Genomic DNA, 17,972 nt, shown 5'->3' on the forward strand with positions numbered 1-17,972 from the left:
AAGTTTGTAAAAGTATGTATGAGGAAGTTTTGAACGTGTCACACTCGGTTTTTTGTCACTAATTCGAACCAACCTGCCCTAGTTTCCTTACTTGCCTGATTTTCCATTATGTTGGCTGGCTCATTTTAACGAGACTTTAAAAGGTACAGTGTTAAATTTTCATTACATTATATATATATAGGAATTGTTGATTCGGCCCGATACGGTAATACAATGTGAATTAATGGTTTGGCGTCACTGTTGGCTCCCAGAATCAGGTATCGATGAATGTGTATTAACATGAGTGTTTAGAATTTTGGCCCGCAAAAGTTGATATTCTACCTACTTCCTGTTCGTTTTTCCGCGTTCGTTCTTCGTAAACCGTTGCTCGAAACAATTCCAACGGGATACGTGTCTACACTGGTCTGCAGAATAATAAACAGCAACGGAAGGCTTGACAAATGGGTATCCATTTATAACAGTGCCCTGGTGACTGAGAACAGTGCTGACAATAACAGCCACAACAACACGACACTACGATAAACTAATAAGTAAAAAAAACATGTACATTTAAAGTCAAGTTCGTCTTCATTTCTGATTCACAGCTAGAAAATTTTGTTACATTCAAAGATAGCCCAGTTTTGTGAACTTGCAGGTGTTCTGTGAAGAGAAGCAAAGCACACCTTCTGCTCTCAGTAGTCCTGAACATCATAAGCACAACGGTAATCCTAACTTACAACAAACGCGATTAAATCGGGCCCATATTTATACTAAACTAGGATGTTCATTTTCGCATTAGCAGCTTACTTAGTAGAAACATATTAAATTCTGACTGGAGGTGCGCTTCTTTCCCAGTTCGCCTATTACATATTAGTTTAGTTTTCTTTATTTAGCGATTTTGAGGAAACTTTTTAAAAAGCATTTTCTTTGGTCCCGATCAAGGTGCGCTCTCTTAAACGTTTGGCGTGTATTATCCTTTCTCTCTTTAAAGTGGTGTAATGCTTCCTAAGCGATTTCCGCTTTTTTTTTCAAGAGGTGGATTCGATGTTACGACGCATACGGCTGGGGCCGAATTATACATGGATATCCAATGTAATGTCGGACTCAAACACGAGGGGTGTAACCTGATTTTGCCGAAATCTATACCGACTAATGTACGTTTCCCCTTGATTTTCACTTTCTGTCGGCTCAGAACTTAATTGAGGAATACTATAGTAAAAGATATAAAAAGCGCCTACAGATCAACCGTCCGTGACCATTTTCGGTTTTCCCTCCTCATTAGGCACAATGTGTCCCTATACCTGAAAACTCGGAATTTGCGTCGTTTACATTGTGTGCAGTTTCGAGAATGAATCTCGCTGTCTGCTGCCACCCGAGGTATTTTTTTCTTCAGGCTCTGCTTGGCTTTAGTCGCTTTGAGTTCGTCACCTTCGATGCTGTGCTTCACAAGTTGAGGAAGTTCACAAGTTTCACCGGTCCCAAAATTTAGGCAATTCCAAGAGGGGGATCTTATTCTGGTCCAGATAATTTCCTGTTCCACAAACAATTTGTAGTGATCGTATCTAAAAGTTTCTCAAGTTTAGCTAGCAAAAAGTGCGATATTTCTGCAAAATGTAAATAGGTAACAAGTTACTAGCCAGACAAATTAAGGTTGCTGCTTTGCTTAGATGCATAATTAGGTTACGTAATTTGCTTAATCGACTAAGTTATTTATTGCATACACAATTGCTTTCAAGGACAGGCGATGACGAGTGATAACGTAGTCGGCATCCCACCTGTATGGCACTGCGCCAGAGCGAGCATCCACAATAATAAAAACAGTATCTATACATTAACCCTTGCGAGAAAATCTCTGGTTATCGTACGTGCCCATTACGTACGCAGATTAATTTGCAGCAATCGGTATATCGTATCTAATTCGACTGCACACGCGGCGGTTGCCAGATCGTTAGGTTACTTCGCGTTCGGCATAAATAAAAACTGCCAGCTACGAGATACGTTTGTGTGGCGCTTCTTTGGCTGTTTAATTTCTCTGGTCTATTGTCTACACAAATCAGCATCGGTTAGCTAATCCAGTTATGTCTTCTCCTTATGGAACGCTATTTTAGCAGTAGAATGCAACACCAGTCGTCTAGGCTGACTCAACGCTTATTCGGGGAGAACAAACCTTCCTTTCGGCTCTTTCGAATAGTACGGCTTATGCAGAAGACTGGATAACTAGACTCACAAACTAAACTCATACACATGTAAACTCTTATCATGTCACCTGCTCTATTAGACTGTGTAAAAAAATACCACTTAACAGTACAATTTTTAGCAGTAAAACTGTTGGTACTACCGGTACGAAACACTTCGTGAGTACTAATAACACTACGTAACACTGACACGTGCACAAAGTTCCAAAATAGCTTGACTATTTCTCTCGCGCGGAAATTTTGAAACTTTCTGAGAGTCTAACGACAACACGGTTTCTGCCATAATGAACAATACTCAGTATTATATCAGTAGATCCGATATGGAGTGAATGCCATCGACCAAACGACCGCGTGCAACAAAAAAATGAAACACTAGACTAGGGGCTATACTCAGAACTGTACTCACTGACTTGCCAGTGCATACCACCGACCATCGGCCGCGGCTCATAGGTTTAGAGCTTCTAGATGAGGTATCGGTGAATATTCGCCAGTAACTATTCACTAGAACTGAGACCGCTAAAACTAGGAATCTAGTTTTAAAAACACACGAAGCAGATCTTGTCGTTGTCTTCATTTTCGTCATTGTCGCTATCCACCGCCTGTCGTCGTTGCGCTGACTTTCCGAGCATTGGGCACGAACGCTTACCAGAAACCATGCTAAGTCGCACACATATACGCTGACATTTTTGAAAACATATAGGATGTCCTTTTACAAGTTACACTGGCAGTACGCAGAAAACGCTAGAACAAAGTCTAGCCAAGACAGTCAACAACTGAGATCACCTGGGAGAACTCGAACGGCTGACAGTCGCGTGCTGTTTACGTGTTTGTGACGGCTTGTCAACTGAAGTGGAGTAAAAAATAGAAGCAGCTGGAAGTGTGGATTTACCAATGTATGCTAGTCTGGCTTGGGGCGCCCTAAAAAAGGATCGAAGGAAGGAGTTTCCCGGAACAAATAGGGGATCTGCGAAAAAAACTGTTTCTTTTGTCAGACAAAACTTTCAGAGTTGCAGACGAGGATTATCTATACGCAGTGTTATGTGTGCTTTATATTTTGAGGCCGGCTTTTGTGATTAGCTTGTGGTAGCTGACAGCAGGCACAAGCCAGATGGTAGCACATCGGGCACGATCAATCGATGATCGTTTGCCGAGTAGTTATCACACATGACAGTAACATAACGTCGAAAAGAAACTTGTGGATATCATGGATTTTGTAAGTGAAATGTGCATTATCAAGCTCATCCTTCGAAGATAGATTTAGATATATAGCATTGTATGTATAAATAGCTTGATGGGCACTCATTTAAAGACGCATGTTAATTGTAAAGAGAAAAATGAATATAAATATAGATTTACGTTCCGTTTATTGTTGCCGTTGTGATAAAGTGGGCGTCACTCAATAACGTCTGCTAAGAGCTCTGTGTCATTTTAGCTGATGACTGAATAATTGACGGATCTTTTGGGATGGAATGAATTAAAATCAGTAAATTATTTACTGATAATATTGTATGTAAATACATACCGAATGGACGGCATTTGTTTGGAGTACGTGGAACTTTTCAGTATTTTAAATTAATTAGTTTCAAATCTCGCCTATACGCTTTTTTGTTAACCGTCAGGGTATTTCTGAAATAACCAATAGCTCTCGGTTAAATCTAACACGATATATCAGACAGAAAATTGATTATGCTATTTACAACTCTTTACAAGAATACAGCTGTCGGGACGTAATTCAAATCAGCTGCGATGTGCATGACAAGCCTGATTCCTGTCGTAGCGATTAATCATTAAATAGTATAAATTAAAGTAATTAATTTATCAAAAACAGATTGCGTAAGGTGTTACACTTGTGAGACTATTCAAATTGCACTATGAAAAATCTCTTGCTCGAATGAATTTTCGTCGTGCGTTCGTAATATTATTAGTATTAAGCTAGCACCATCTAGATGAATGCATCAGTCAGCGCAATTAATTAAGCACCGAGTTTATTTCTCTGCACTCGCCCGTAACAATTTTAATTCCAAGCTTTGTCAGGCCATCTATTAGGACGGCTGATCAGGTGCCCTCGCGTCATCCCGGAGGAAAACTGCATCATGAAGCCCTTCGCCGTATACTGATGACTGGCACCTGACATGTGCTTTGGCCTCGTATTTGTTACCGTCAGCCATATTGGTTCCGACGCGATAGTTCTGTTGCATGTAGCTCGAGGACCTGTGGTGAAGCCCCCGGGAGTAAGAGCAGTTACATCTAATGACGATAGGGCAGAGATCGTACCATATATTTCATCTTATCTGCCGCAGATTTCTATTTTCTGCAGATCACGTCAGACCTTATTTGTTTTTGAGTAAGACATAGTAGTGAATATATCATTTATCATCATATTCTAATACATACAGGTTAGGTAAGATTTGTCTGAAATTGCGCCTTGCTGTACTTTTCCATAATGATATCCTGAAACTATCCTGATGATTCCTGAAACTGTTGGCCTAAAGCCAACCTCTGACCAGCGATTAAAACTTTATTCAATTAAGCCTAGTCTTCTTCATTTATTTGCGTCGTTGAACCTGCAAAGTAGAACATGAGTGGCTTGCGGGAATACTTATTACTTATCTGGAACTGAATATAAAGTTCGAAACCAAAAGCGAAGATAGTAAACTGTGCCAAAGAACGATACGAATATGTCAATCTACGTTGCGAACCAAAACAAACAGACTGTATGACAATGGCATGAAGTTGTTACAACGACAGTAAACCAATAGAGGATAAAGATTTCGAGATAGAGCGACTCAACATAATCTGAGTGAATAGAATTAACAAAGGACCCCCGTGTAATTTACCCAATATACCAAAAAGTTGAAATCTAGCTATTTCTTCTTATTCTACAAAAATTATCACGGCAGGCATTAGCTATGCGAAACGATGGCAAAAGCTGCATATGGTTTAGTTACATCTACACTTGCCGCACAAATGAAATATGCCGTTTTCTAACTGGGCGTAATAGGTCTACCGAGTGTTTGTTATAACGCTGTAAGGTTCTTTTCAGTAAGGCCAGAAATAGTTGGAATAACATGCTTTCAAGACGGCAGTTCACTTGTTCCCAGTTTGTATCAAGCTTCCAATGAAAAGGCCTAACAAGATTGTGTGTTATATATTAGCTAACAATGACATCTGGATCGATTTTCTTCTGTTTGTTACCGAAAATTGTTTGCGTTCAGATAGGAGCAGCAAATTAGCCAGCTCCCTGTGCCTCTCATATTTCCGTATATCGTTAGGTGCAGGTAACAGCAGATCTGAGTACTGCCTTCCCGATCTTATCAATATATACAACGTCACATATGCAACGTATATATATATATATATCTATCCATATAATGTGGATGGCAACATATATGGTGTTTTCACATGTTGTATTATCTGCATGACCATCTCGAAACCTGAATTCCCAAGGCCATTTGAAATGATAATATTGATAGCAAATATTATATTACCTTTCCGTGTAATTTGCCATAGTTCATGCACTTGTATATATATATATATATATATATATATATATATATATATATATATATATATAGACCGTATTCAACCCGAAGCTGCGCAATGTACTGGAAAATTCTCTGGAAGAATTTTGATGACGTATTGGCCACGGCTGGCGCGCCGTTCTTTTCTGCTGATACGAATTTTTGAAACAAATTTAGGTTATTTTAGCCGCTGGTTAGATCCGACATTTTCACTGGCTAACTAATGTTTGGAACTTACCTTTAGGCTAACTTTGCAACGCATAGTACTACCCTGTATTTACCTTTTTATCGGCTCCGGCTAACCCACACCTTTCGTCGAGCTCAGTTTTCGTACATTTCGACGTCGGTCTTGTCATTCAGTGCACGTCAGACATTCCCAAAAACAAACATTCTTTTCCTTGACGTTGTCGATTTTATCGAAATACTTGTTCAGTCTTGGCTGCTTGTCCTTGAAAATCGAAGAGCCTGGTTCATATTTAGGCTCAGTGCCTTGGCACGATTTTTCTGCTTATTTTTAATAGAGAAAGCCACACGAGGAGTAAAGATGCGTTGTTAGTTCAAAAACCATTTAATATCAGGTCGAGTTCTCCGTCCGTTTGGGCTACTCCTAAACAACGGAACGCATAGAAGCATTCGGGATTCTCAATCTCTCAGCAGTGATCCCCTCACGTACTGGCGCCATTTATCACTTCAACTCTCATAACTACATCTTGTTTTGTTTCTTTCTATAGCATATTCGATTGGATTAATCATAATTATATATACATGTATTCGACTTGTATTTGTAACTTAAGGAGACCCAGAAAGAGTAAGAGAATCCAGAAACTGACTCAGAGACCACCCGCTGCCCCTGGTAGAAGAACTTGCTGGTTTTTCTGGACCCGAATAAATCGTAAATGGTCTTAATTAATTTTAATAAATCTATCGTAACGAACTTAGCGTGGTGGTTCATCCACGAATTTTTTTATGCGAATCTAGAATCAGCCAGTCGATCCAACCGGTTAGCCTGACGCGTGAGTTCCAATTCCGTGAGAATTGTACCTATAGGACTAACATGAACAGGATCACCTGCTATAGTTAGAAAAAGCTTCAAATGAATCCCTTGTAGGCCTACAAGTACTTACACAAGACTGGAAAGCGAACTGATAACCGACATAACAAGATAAACGTAAAGTGAACTTATGCTGGAGAGTTGTAACTACTCTATGGCGAGTGACAGTGGTTGCCAACTTTCGTGATTTCCAACATTGGACGGACTGAAACCAATGCTTGTTTGATCGCTAATTACCGACTTTCTTAATGGCGTTGCTAATCGCCAAAAGGAGGCAGTGCATCTCTGTACGCCACCTTATTCCTCCTCCTTAATTATGAAGACTTTATACTGGGCATTCGTGTACATCAAGTATATATACGTATATATGGGAACGTCCGGCTATTACGTTTTGCAGATATGAGGACTTTATAATCAATCCGAGTTTTGGGAAATGGTATTCGAACTAAATTTGCTGCTACTTCGATTCGTTATTTATCTAGTTACAAGGAATAAGCCAAATGTGGACATTTTACACTGGATCGAAACTTTACTTGGGTCTCTACGAATGCAGAATATTCGACGTTCATTTTTTTTATTGGTTGTGCTATAAAGTTAACAAATATAATCGCCCACGACGACTATTAAGTGTGGTAGCGCCACTGGACGTCATACCCTATTATTATTAGGTAGTACAGGAAGCAATCTAATTTTCGACATACGCAAAGGTTTACGTTCTAAATATAGAAAATGCTTTATGTGATGTGGTGCAAATTACTTTCAGCATGGTCTACGTTTTCTACGAATAGTTCGAGAGAGTACATCAACTAAATGTTTACAAATAGAGACGATAAATGCAGGAAGGGAGCAAGCTATCAAGGCAAGCACGCTTTGTTATAATTAAATAATTTGGGCGCATCGAAAATTTAGATAATCCACATTGTGGCGCCTTGTGTGGCTTTGAACGTCTGGAGGTATGACGCGTACATAACGTCCAGCTAAATGACATCACGGGCTCAGTTCGAAAATACCTTCAACTTCTACAAATACCTGCGTATGTACAAGCATGCCTAACATTAGTGGAACTCTACGAACGACGTAAGATTTGCTGGTATTAGAAAAAAAAAATTGTGGAGTTGGTTTTGGTTGAAAAAATAAACTATCATATAAAAGTTCATTAGACGATAGCATAAAACAAAGTTGCAAAGCAACGCTGCTGTTTCGTTGTATTTTAAAGGACCTTACTGAAATAGATGTTATGAATTTGCACTAGCTTATAGCGGAAAATACCGCCAGCCTCGATACAATGAAGGATCCTTGATCTGTCTAGCTGAAAGTTTTATTTCACTTGCGCGCAGGCGCAGTGATACCTATATCTTAACGAATCTACCCGTCTGAAACATCGCGACTGGTAGCGATCTAGGACTTGGCCGACAGTCTATGGCATCGAGACCGGTTTCCTTCAGACGCCGTCCTTCTACAGAATTGAGAACGATGTGACCGCATTCCCCTTTCAAAGGCGTTTGTTGAATGGATCTCGAAGGACATTAACCACAGTTGAAAAACCTAAATTGTTCTACCTAATATCGAAATCGAGACGCACAGTTCTTATTTTTATATTTTCATTTTTTTATTCATACGCATTTCTTTTGCATATATTCATAGTTACCATAATCTATAGCTTTTATCTGTTGGTTCCTTCGCCCTCCGTCATTCTCTGCTGCCCTGTTTTTTCTATTTATTTGGAGGAGTTTGCCCTGGTTCATCCTGTCTTGCATCTTTCATGTGGTGTTGTTCCACTACTGGTTCATATTGGTGGTATTATGTTGTGTTCAGGTTTTTTATTTCTTCTCTTACGCAACGTCTTCGGAGGGAGTTCACAAGGTTTCGCGTGGGGTCCAAACCATAGACAGAGAAGGAGGATCAGGCGGGACAATATACTCTTACAACATGTCGTTATACGGCGAACGTCTGGTGAAGTCTGTCGGTCGTTCTGGTTACGTCGTTAAACAAGCCGCCATTTAATTAATTTATCTACCCATTCCTGCGATGAAAACGGCATCACTCGTATCTGCATCGATCGTCACGCAACCCCTATTGCCGTTGGATTTCAGCTCCCCCTTCTCAAGCATATGTACATAGACTCCCTCACGGCAGAAAACAAATATTGCGAACTCGGTCTGTTTACACAAACTATAGCAACAATTATTTATTCCCTACATCTCCCATGTCGCCTGAAGTAACTGCTTTGCAAAGTTCTTCACCGAACCTTTGCTTGTGTTTATTTGTCTACGTCTTGTCGACAACGTCACTACATGCGTGTAGAAATATTTTGATATACGTATACCCTCGTACGCGGAAAATGAATGCTATGATTACAGTACAGTAGTAAACAGTTTAAAAACCAAAGCCCCTGAAACGGTTCCTAGGTACTTTCGTTACACCATCACGATGTCGAAAAAGCTGAGGAGATGTTAATCATTTGATTACGTGTATGTTTGTAGCCAGATAGAATCGTAGTCGATTATGTCTAACGGCTATCAAAACAATGATATTTTGACGAAAGTTTCGACGTGCTTGAGGAATACACATATGGACTGTAAACTGCGGGGCCGCTTAGTACCACAGACAGAACACCGATGGTACCCGGCCTATATAGAAAGAAACAGGGTAGGATGTTCGATGCGACCAGTTCGATTTCAGAGTCTAAAATTGCAAGGTCAATGACAAAGCATAAGTAAGCGAAAGCTAATTAATTAGGTTGAGTATGTTTTCAAAATAAGCGACTCGGACTAAAGTTTAGCAACTTCACAACAAACACTACTTCAATATGTGTTGACCAATGCATAATTGCAATATATGCAGACTTTGCGGTATGTTGTTGAATGTCTTGATGTTAAAACCATATAACATTCTGGTTTCTTTCAAATTTCTGCTTGTTTTTCTTCTTCCAACGGTACTCTATTAAGGGGCAATTCTAGGCTTACGTTGTATGGTTAGTGTTTAATACATTTCAGGCTTATATATTGTAATTATTCAAGGTATTACAAAGAGAATATGTTTTGTGATTCAGTTCAATTTATAGAGAGTCCTGAAGCGCTTAAAGGAGCGGCACACATGTACAAATATACTTTTAACGGGAAGACATTTAAATGTCGTTGGCGTTGTATGTAGTCGAAGTCGGGAGGAGTGAGTCACTCGCTTCGTCGAAGCTTTGGCTATTAGTGACTTGCGCCTAGTCTCAGGGCTCTATCGCGTTCGGACGAACTTTCCCAGATGGTTCGATGAGAGCTTTGCTTCAAGCCCGCCGGTCGTCCGTGTCCGACGTCAACGATCGAGTCGTCGTCGCCGGAGGCGAAACAACATTTTACTCGACTCCTCCCTGTCGCTGCTTCTGCAGCCCAAAAGCCCCTTTCGCTCCCCAGTATAGTCCCTTCGTTCGCCATACACCGTCACCAAATTGATTTGATCGTTTTGACTGGACGATCCGGTTGGAGTCTGACATTCGACGGATCTATCCTCCAAACTAGCTGTGCCAGCCAGTCAGCTAACCTTGACAATTGCTTGTCATGATACTGGCCATGGTCTTGCTTGATGCAACTGGCCGATGCTCTTAATGACCTTGACGGTGTTGTACCCATACCGATCTCTGCTCCTCCGATGAGGGAGTTCCCCTCTGAGCCCTTAGAGACGTCGTTCATATATATATACTATGTTTCTACGTGAGAGAGCGCTCGTGTGTGAAGTGTAACGCGATTCTTCAGGTTTACACGTGTCTGTATGTCTAAGTACGCACTGAGACACTTCCATTATCTTTCTCATCCCGTAGTAGGCATCAAAAAGCAGCGGGTGTCTTGCCATTTTCCATACTTCTCCTGAGATTGAGTCACGATATACTTGTGGTCTCATATTTCTGTAGCGACTTTCTGGTCAGATGTTAACACCCCCGTAGAACAGCAGAGTGTTATCATGTTTGCATCAGTTGTGAAAGGGCGAAAAAAACGGCGGTTTGTTTTCAATAACCTTGCTTACCTCTACAAAAAACTTCCTGCAATCCCCTTTCCATTGGAGTTGTTTAATTGGTATTGTGTTGCACCTTCTGGCTCTGTACGGTCGACGTAAAGGCGGGCTTGGGTTAAGCAAACACTATGATCCTTACGAGCAACAGTCGGTCGGTTCGGAGCTGACAAAAAGCAACAAATTTTTGCTTCGATTGACATTTGACAATGAAAGCAGAAAAAATACAGGTCAGAGTGTGAGTTCAATTTTCAGGTAATCTCAGTTTTAAAGAATTAAGCAAAAATCCATGATTAGTCAGCCAATAAACAGACATATGAACATGAGAGGTTTAAACAAACTATAATATAGCCTTTTTGCTTACGGTCAGATGTACAATTAGCTATTGGCAAAACCATAAATAGGCCATTCGGGTAGAAGCCAACATTTTTCATGTCTGCTTTACTTCACGGCTTCCTTCTGATTGCAACTTCTAGAGTAGAAACGGGCCGTCCTAGTTATATTTTCACATACGACCTAATTAAATGGGCCGCGACCTAACTATAGGTTAAGCGAGTCAGACGGTATTCAAATATGCTTCGATAGTTTTCTTTTTTTCTCTCCCTTAAGCTTCTGCTAAGCTGATCTACCGTTTTCCTATCGTAAAAGACGTTGGTAGTTGGTTGAGTCGGTGGAACCGTTCTGCTCTGCCTCGTTACTTGTTCAGCGTACGCACGACCTAAAAGGCCTACAGCCTACCCTCTACACGCTGCTTAGCTCTGTGGGCTTGGCCCGCAATTGTAACAATCTGTCTGTAGGTAATTAATGCCTGCTTGCTCGCAGGAGTGTTGTTGATTAGTTATTAGCTTGCAAAAGTCAGCTCTTTCATCTATCCTAGTCGCGCGGCTAGCAGCATCATAACGGTTACGACTGATGGCAACGTCAGCGGGCCAGCTTTGCTGGTGAGCCGCTCCACACACAGTCAAATACTTCATTACGTAGTCACGCATAGCTGTCGTCTAGTTTGAATTCCCTATCTAATCTCATTAGAATGCAAATAGAGAGAGGGAAACGACGACGACAGCGCTGTCTCAAATATACCGACCAAATAGGCTAGTAGTACAAATATATGATATAGATATATGGACCAACGTTACCGACGTTGAGTTTAATGATGTCACGGCCATTATAATTATTGTTATTATTATATCTAGCTTTTAGCTTTATCATTGTTCCTACATTGTGCGGCATCAGTGAGATTTAATTGAACGCATGCGGAATTCGTATTAGACAATGAGCAAGAACAAGACGATATTGATTATGTAAGCATCGGCATCAAACATTGTTGTAGCCAGTAGTCATAGAAGGTAAGACTTTAAAATGTTTCTTAGGTAGCTTGAAAGTAACTTTCTATGTTTTTGTTCTTAGACGTAATCAAAGCCTTGCCTCGGCTTAGCTTTAATTGATTTCAACTAGCAATACACGTAGTAGAAGTAGTAATATATAATGAGAATCGTAAAATACAGTCAACTGATGGTGGTTGGTAGCTTTAGCTTAGTAGCGTCTGTTCTAATGGTCTTTTTCACTCGATTTCAGATGATGATATGGTTGTTGCCATTGGCTTCTACCTTCGTGTGTGATTCTCTCGAGGCCAAACGATCTACATGCGTAAGTGGTTTGTAGTTCGCATGTGGCATTTTTGCATTATGCATGCGTTACACATGCATCTGTATGCTACTATAGAGGTTTCTGTCCGCTTCACGTCGTTGCTTCTATCATTGCTATGACGTCCTTATTTACCTAACCGATTAAAAACGAAAAGGTCCCCTTTTATTTAGGTAAGGTTTACTGGCTTCCTACCAGATAGCAAGTAAAGAATTAAATACGTGAATTAAATACGACATATAAATACCATATTGGCCATATTGAAAGTAATACGGGTTACTGAATTAGAAAGGAAGAGACGTCGGCAGAACCCGGACTTCTGTCATTTTTTAGCCGTCATCTAAGTACATCTGACGACTTCGCTTATCTAGACGGAATCGCCTTTGGCGGAATGGACATGGCAAAAGAAGAAGGTAGTCGTGAAATGTATTCCCAACCGGCGTTATCCGTCCATCACAACAAGGAGGCGCAGATATATTTCCATTTCGTCTGGATGCGAAGTAGTAATAGTGGTTACAATAGCAGTTTTCCTATCTTCACCGCCTTCTCAGATAGATGAACTACCAGCCAACCCGACAAGCAACATCGGCTTGGGCAATAAGAAATTTGTTAGTTGCGCATATTATCGGTGTTCCGAATAATATATTCAACCAATCCGAGAACAACAAACGACATCGGGTCGAACGAGCCGGCGTCTGGGGTGGAGAAATCAACAGGGTTCAGTTCAACAGTTCCGGGGTTGCGCAAGCTGTAATGGAGGTCGAAAGGCCACTCTGCGTATTCGACAACGGAAAGCTGCAAGATTGCGGCTGTGATAGCGAGAGTTGGCCATATGAAAACAGAAAAAGGAAAATTCGCTGTGACGTGATTAAAGTTTTTCGCAAAGGTTGCAGGACGCATGTGGATCGACCTGCGGATTCGCGACACACTGTAAGTGCTCGAGACATCAACACCTTCCATCGCACATGACCCAGTTCGGTACCATCAAATGGTTTCTTCGAGAGTATTTTTGGCAGAACACGAAGAAAGTCCTTCGTGAGGTGAAGCGTACTCTGCGTACGCATATGACCTTGAATAATGACAGACCTCTTAGGTTTTGCTCTTTTTTCCTTGTTCGTTTCGCAAACTTCTTTTTAGTTTATTGATGACCGCTCCGTTTGGTGGCTTCTTGGTTTTGGCGCCTGCTCTCTTCTTGGCTTCATCAATATTAGGAGCTTGAGATATTTTCCTTGGCAGAAGCATTTCCTAGCACAAGCAACGGCCAAACGGCACCCTGCCGAGGTCTTCCTATCTCCATGATGCGTTAAGGCATCTTGCTAATGACGGTCGAAGCTCTTCGACCGCCCTCTTCACACTGGACTGGTACCAGCAGCCACAATCGTAGACTATTTTTCTAATTTTTCCATCTGGCCAAATCTCCGCTTGCTTCATCTTCCTAGTGCTTGGTCCTTCATTGTTTTTTTTCCTGAAAGGATGTCAAAAAGCGAAAACACTGTCAGACCGGCATGCTACTCCATGGGATGCAATCGGAGCTAATCTGAGCCCCTCTTACGCTGACCCAAATCCACAATTCTGTGGTCACGGCAGACAGTGGCTCTCCCTTTCTACAAAACTACGAGTGCTAAAACGAATGGCATTACCTTCTCAGTCGCGCACTCCTGTTACCTACTCGAAAAATGATTACTTTGACCTGACGAACAAAGCTCGTAAGCTGCAAAACAACTGCCGATGACCAATTATGATTCAACGATAATGATTAGGTCTTTCAATATTGAATATAGGACAACAGAAGCTAATAACAATCGAGGCTTCGAGATCACATTTGCCATATTGGCGAAGCAGGCAGGACAAAAGAAGGAGTACTTGGCGCGCCATCTTAGCTTTTGTTAGCCGGTCTAATAGGTTAGGAGCAAGGCAACCTTTGTTAAACCACATCCTATGCACAGTTTTACTCTGATGTGCGTCAGAGTCGCTTACCGTTAAGTGTTCATTGGTTGTTGCGAAAAACATAAAAAAGCCGGTATCGACAAACGAGTTTCTCCTAGGTACTATGAAAATAGTGTCGATAATAATTGCTATTACTATTATTATTATTCCTGCTGGTGGGCAAGTTACTGCAATTGAGGCAGAAGGCAAGTTCCTTGCTTAATTAGTCAATATTTAGCTATTGATGGTCAAATTATTAAGGGTTGGAAATTAAAGATGACTATAAGCCAGCAGTACCATCATGTTTTCAGGCAGCCGATGCTGGCGCCGTAATCGCCGCTGACTTCCCAAGAAGCAGAACAACAGCTTGAACGACCACGAGGAGCCCCTTGGACAGAATCGTAAGCAAACATCTACTTGGTGTTAAAATTACTGTTATTATCATCATCATCATCGTTATTAGGTTAAGCCTTCTACTGTGTGTCCTATTCTATTCATAGGAGGTGTTCATGGTGGAGTTCTAGTCCGGGCTCAGTATTATACACCTTCTGACGAGACTATTAAACCTCTTTAGTTATTTGTAGAGGATCGCTCGTATTGGCCGAAAAAAAACGAAATTTATCAATATTGCTATACTCTTTGTATAAAAGTATTACGGGTATAAGACAGTTGGCGAAAGCAGGTTGTTAGCTTTAGCTGGCAGTCAAAGAACACTAGGAGATATGATTGGGGTGGACCCATGTACCTATGAATAATGATATTGGGTTCATGTTAACGAAAAGTTAAAATTATTCGCACGTAGTTACCTATGCAATAAAGCTGGTTACACCATTTAGCGGCAACTAGTTGAGCTTTACGAGGAATAAATGGGTAGCTTGTAATAAGGACATCAGATATATTCTATCTGTGTAAAGATATATAGGTTTGTATGCATAAGCACAATGAGGCAACAATGACAACGAAAGAACAAGAAAGCAGAAAATATGAAACCAACTACCCCCTCAGATACAGATTGACCATAATTCTGGCGAACTAAAACAAATGCCTTAAAGGCTATTTACTATCATAGTATCCCGTGCGAATATTAGAACACTAAACTAAACACATATTTTTTAAAACGATAAATAGAATATTTACCATGGAAACTATTGACCCGTCTACAATAGATCAACAGGCGCGTTATTTTCACAGCCTTTTTTTCGGTACTTCGAATGACGGGTAGAAGATTCGTCTTAGCACTAGCTAGTTATGGCTTCCTACATATCTAAATTTCTTCTTCTGAGCATGCAAAAATCTACTATCTGTCGACTGTATAATCTCAATGACGAATATCACGTTATGAACGCACTATGTATTGCGTATTTGTTTGGCCCACCCTTGTTCTTAAGGTAACTGTTCTTGAATCGCCTGCCACAGCTCAAGGACGCCTTGAATTTAATAAAAGGGAGAATAAAAGGGAGGTCACCGCCTATAACAGTAGCTTATACTGGCAGACAAATAGTGGACAACATCATGATAAGTAGACGAAAGTTATACTCAATGTGTATATGCAATTATAAAAAGACTATGGTTATGAGCTTTATCTTATTACGCTTCTTTTATGTAGTATTTACATTAATAATATACGTATAGAAATAAACTTTAGTCTTTTTTTATATTAGTTCGATATTTGCTACTTGTTTTAAATGAATACCAACCAGCTCGAAAAATCACTATGAATAATAAATCATTTTTAGGTAATGAAAGAGTCTCAGTTTTAAGAACTCTGATCAGTCCTAAACTTATCCTATCAGAAAGGCATACGAGGTACTTACCGCGAAGGCGTTGGTGGAACAGAATATTGACATATTTTTTTCACTTACGTACTTCTAATCCAATTTGCATACATTAATTACAACAGTCCAGGGCTTTAAAAATAGCAATTAAATTAAAAACTAGATTATTTCGATACATTTCCAATGTAAATCATACTCGCATTAATCAGTTAACGGCATCAAAGCTCTTTTTAGCTCAGCATGTCAATACGGCGCACCTCTCTGGGTCGTGGACCGTCGCCTCACGTTATCTACAATTTCTCTCACTAGGTGGCAACGCTGATCAACATGTTTCGCGGGCATATCAGATTAAATAAAATTTAAATATTTACCCGCCAAATGGCAGTGGCGAGCGGGTAAGAGTATTTGAGTAGGCGACTCGCTTAGTCTCATACATGGACCCGTGTAAAGTACGCGCTTTCTGTTCAATAGATCAGATGAAGTCACAAGTATCTTGGCACATACATTTCCACTGTTTCTGATCAAAACATTATTGATGGTTCCTACGCCTCGGTGCATTAATGCGCATTTCTGTACAACATAACATTTACAAAAGCGCTGGCCATGCTATATTTGTTATAATAACAAGATCACATTCACAGTTCTGCTGTAAAGCGACCAGGTGATAGATAAAGTCACAATTTAGTGTTTATCTGTATTATACAACTGCAATAGTAAATAGCATAATCTGTTTTCTCAAATAAATCGACCTTATTATTGCCAGTATTAACTGACAGCTTACGTCATGATTTATAATAATTTTTTAATTATGATTGATTATCACCCTGTGAGCGTTTCCGCCGGTAAAAAGTAACTAACTTCATGCTAATTGAACAAGAAACTATAGTTCAGGCAGAGTTAACACTTAGACACTGACCAGTCAAAGACAAGGGTTGTAAGCTCCGGTCAGTAACAAGTATGTACGTCGTGTATGTTCAGATATGACGACGCGATCGATTTAATTTAGATCGTCTGCATTAACCGCAATAACTTAGACTGCGTAACATAAACAGTAATGTAAGAATTCAATTTTTTATAGAACAATAACTTGAATACTGTGATTACTGTAAAACATCTTCAGATAATTTTTTTATGGGACTATCTCTGTTTGTCTAGGCCGGCGCCGGTAGCGTGGAAGAAAGCTCCCATTGAGCAGGCCTATGCTGCGAAAGCAAATCAACTATAAAACTTTGGTAATAATAACTTGAACTATTTCGATGCTGCCATTTTTATACTGTTTGTAGTCCGTGAATTGTTCGTTTTTACTTCTGCTAAAGATTATTGCCACAGTTTAGCTATATTGTGAGGCGTACAAATTTTAGGGAGAGTACTTAATATGTTTGCAGGTGACCGAAACAACGATTTATAAAATTAGTCACCCTTGACTGTTTATTATGCAAGTTATTTTTACGCGTACGTCGATATAGAATGCCACGTGTCTTTGGCAAGACGGGGGGCAGACCAAAGAGCACACAATCAACTGACCCATTGGGATGAGTTTCATTCGCAAAGGTAAGCTGTTTTATTATATCAGCTATGCAAGCAGTACAGAACACTCGAAATAGAAACAGCTAAATAACATTGAAGAAAAAGACAAGCACGGATCACTTAAGCTACTTGCTGCTGCACCCCTTTGAAATGATTCACTTTCATACCGTTTGTGATATTTAGAGTAATTGTATAAAATGTGTGAAGCCTTGGATATCTAGTTGGAATTTCGTGATGAGGCCTAGTATACTTAGTAGACTTTAACGAACTTCGTACCGTTTGGATTTGTATACTAGTCTAATTAGCAATAGACGTTGGACGTCTGATCCAAATACCTTGGAACTCTATAACTCATTCT

General features: G+C 40.2%; 1 long non-coding RNA gene across 1 annotated transcript; it reads right to left on the reverse strand.

The window, feature by feature from the left end:
• Window positions 1-548: 548 nt before the first annotated feature.
• LOC111254462 (uncharacterized) lies at window positions 549-6,116 on the reverse strand. Its single transcript, XR_002675038.2, has 3 exons — window positions 5,977-6,116; window positions 2,581-4,385; window positions 549-1,510 (listed from the first exon to the last, which is right to left on the reverse strand). It is a non-coding gene; the product is annotated as an uncharacterized LOC111254462 (long non-coding RNA).
• Window positions 6,117-17,972: the final 11,856 nt, after the last annotated feature.

The sequence above is a fragment of the Varroa destructor genome, unplaced genomic scaffold (assembly GCF_002443255.2).
Source record: "Varroa destructor unplaced genomic scaffold, Vdes_3.0 BEIS01000007.1, whole genome shotgun sequence".
Taxonomy (NCBI): Eukaryota; Metazoa; Arthropoda; class Arachnida; order Mesostigmata; family Varroidae; genus Varroa; species Varroa destructor.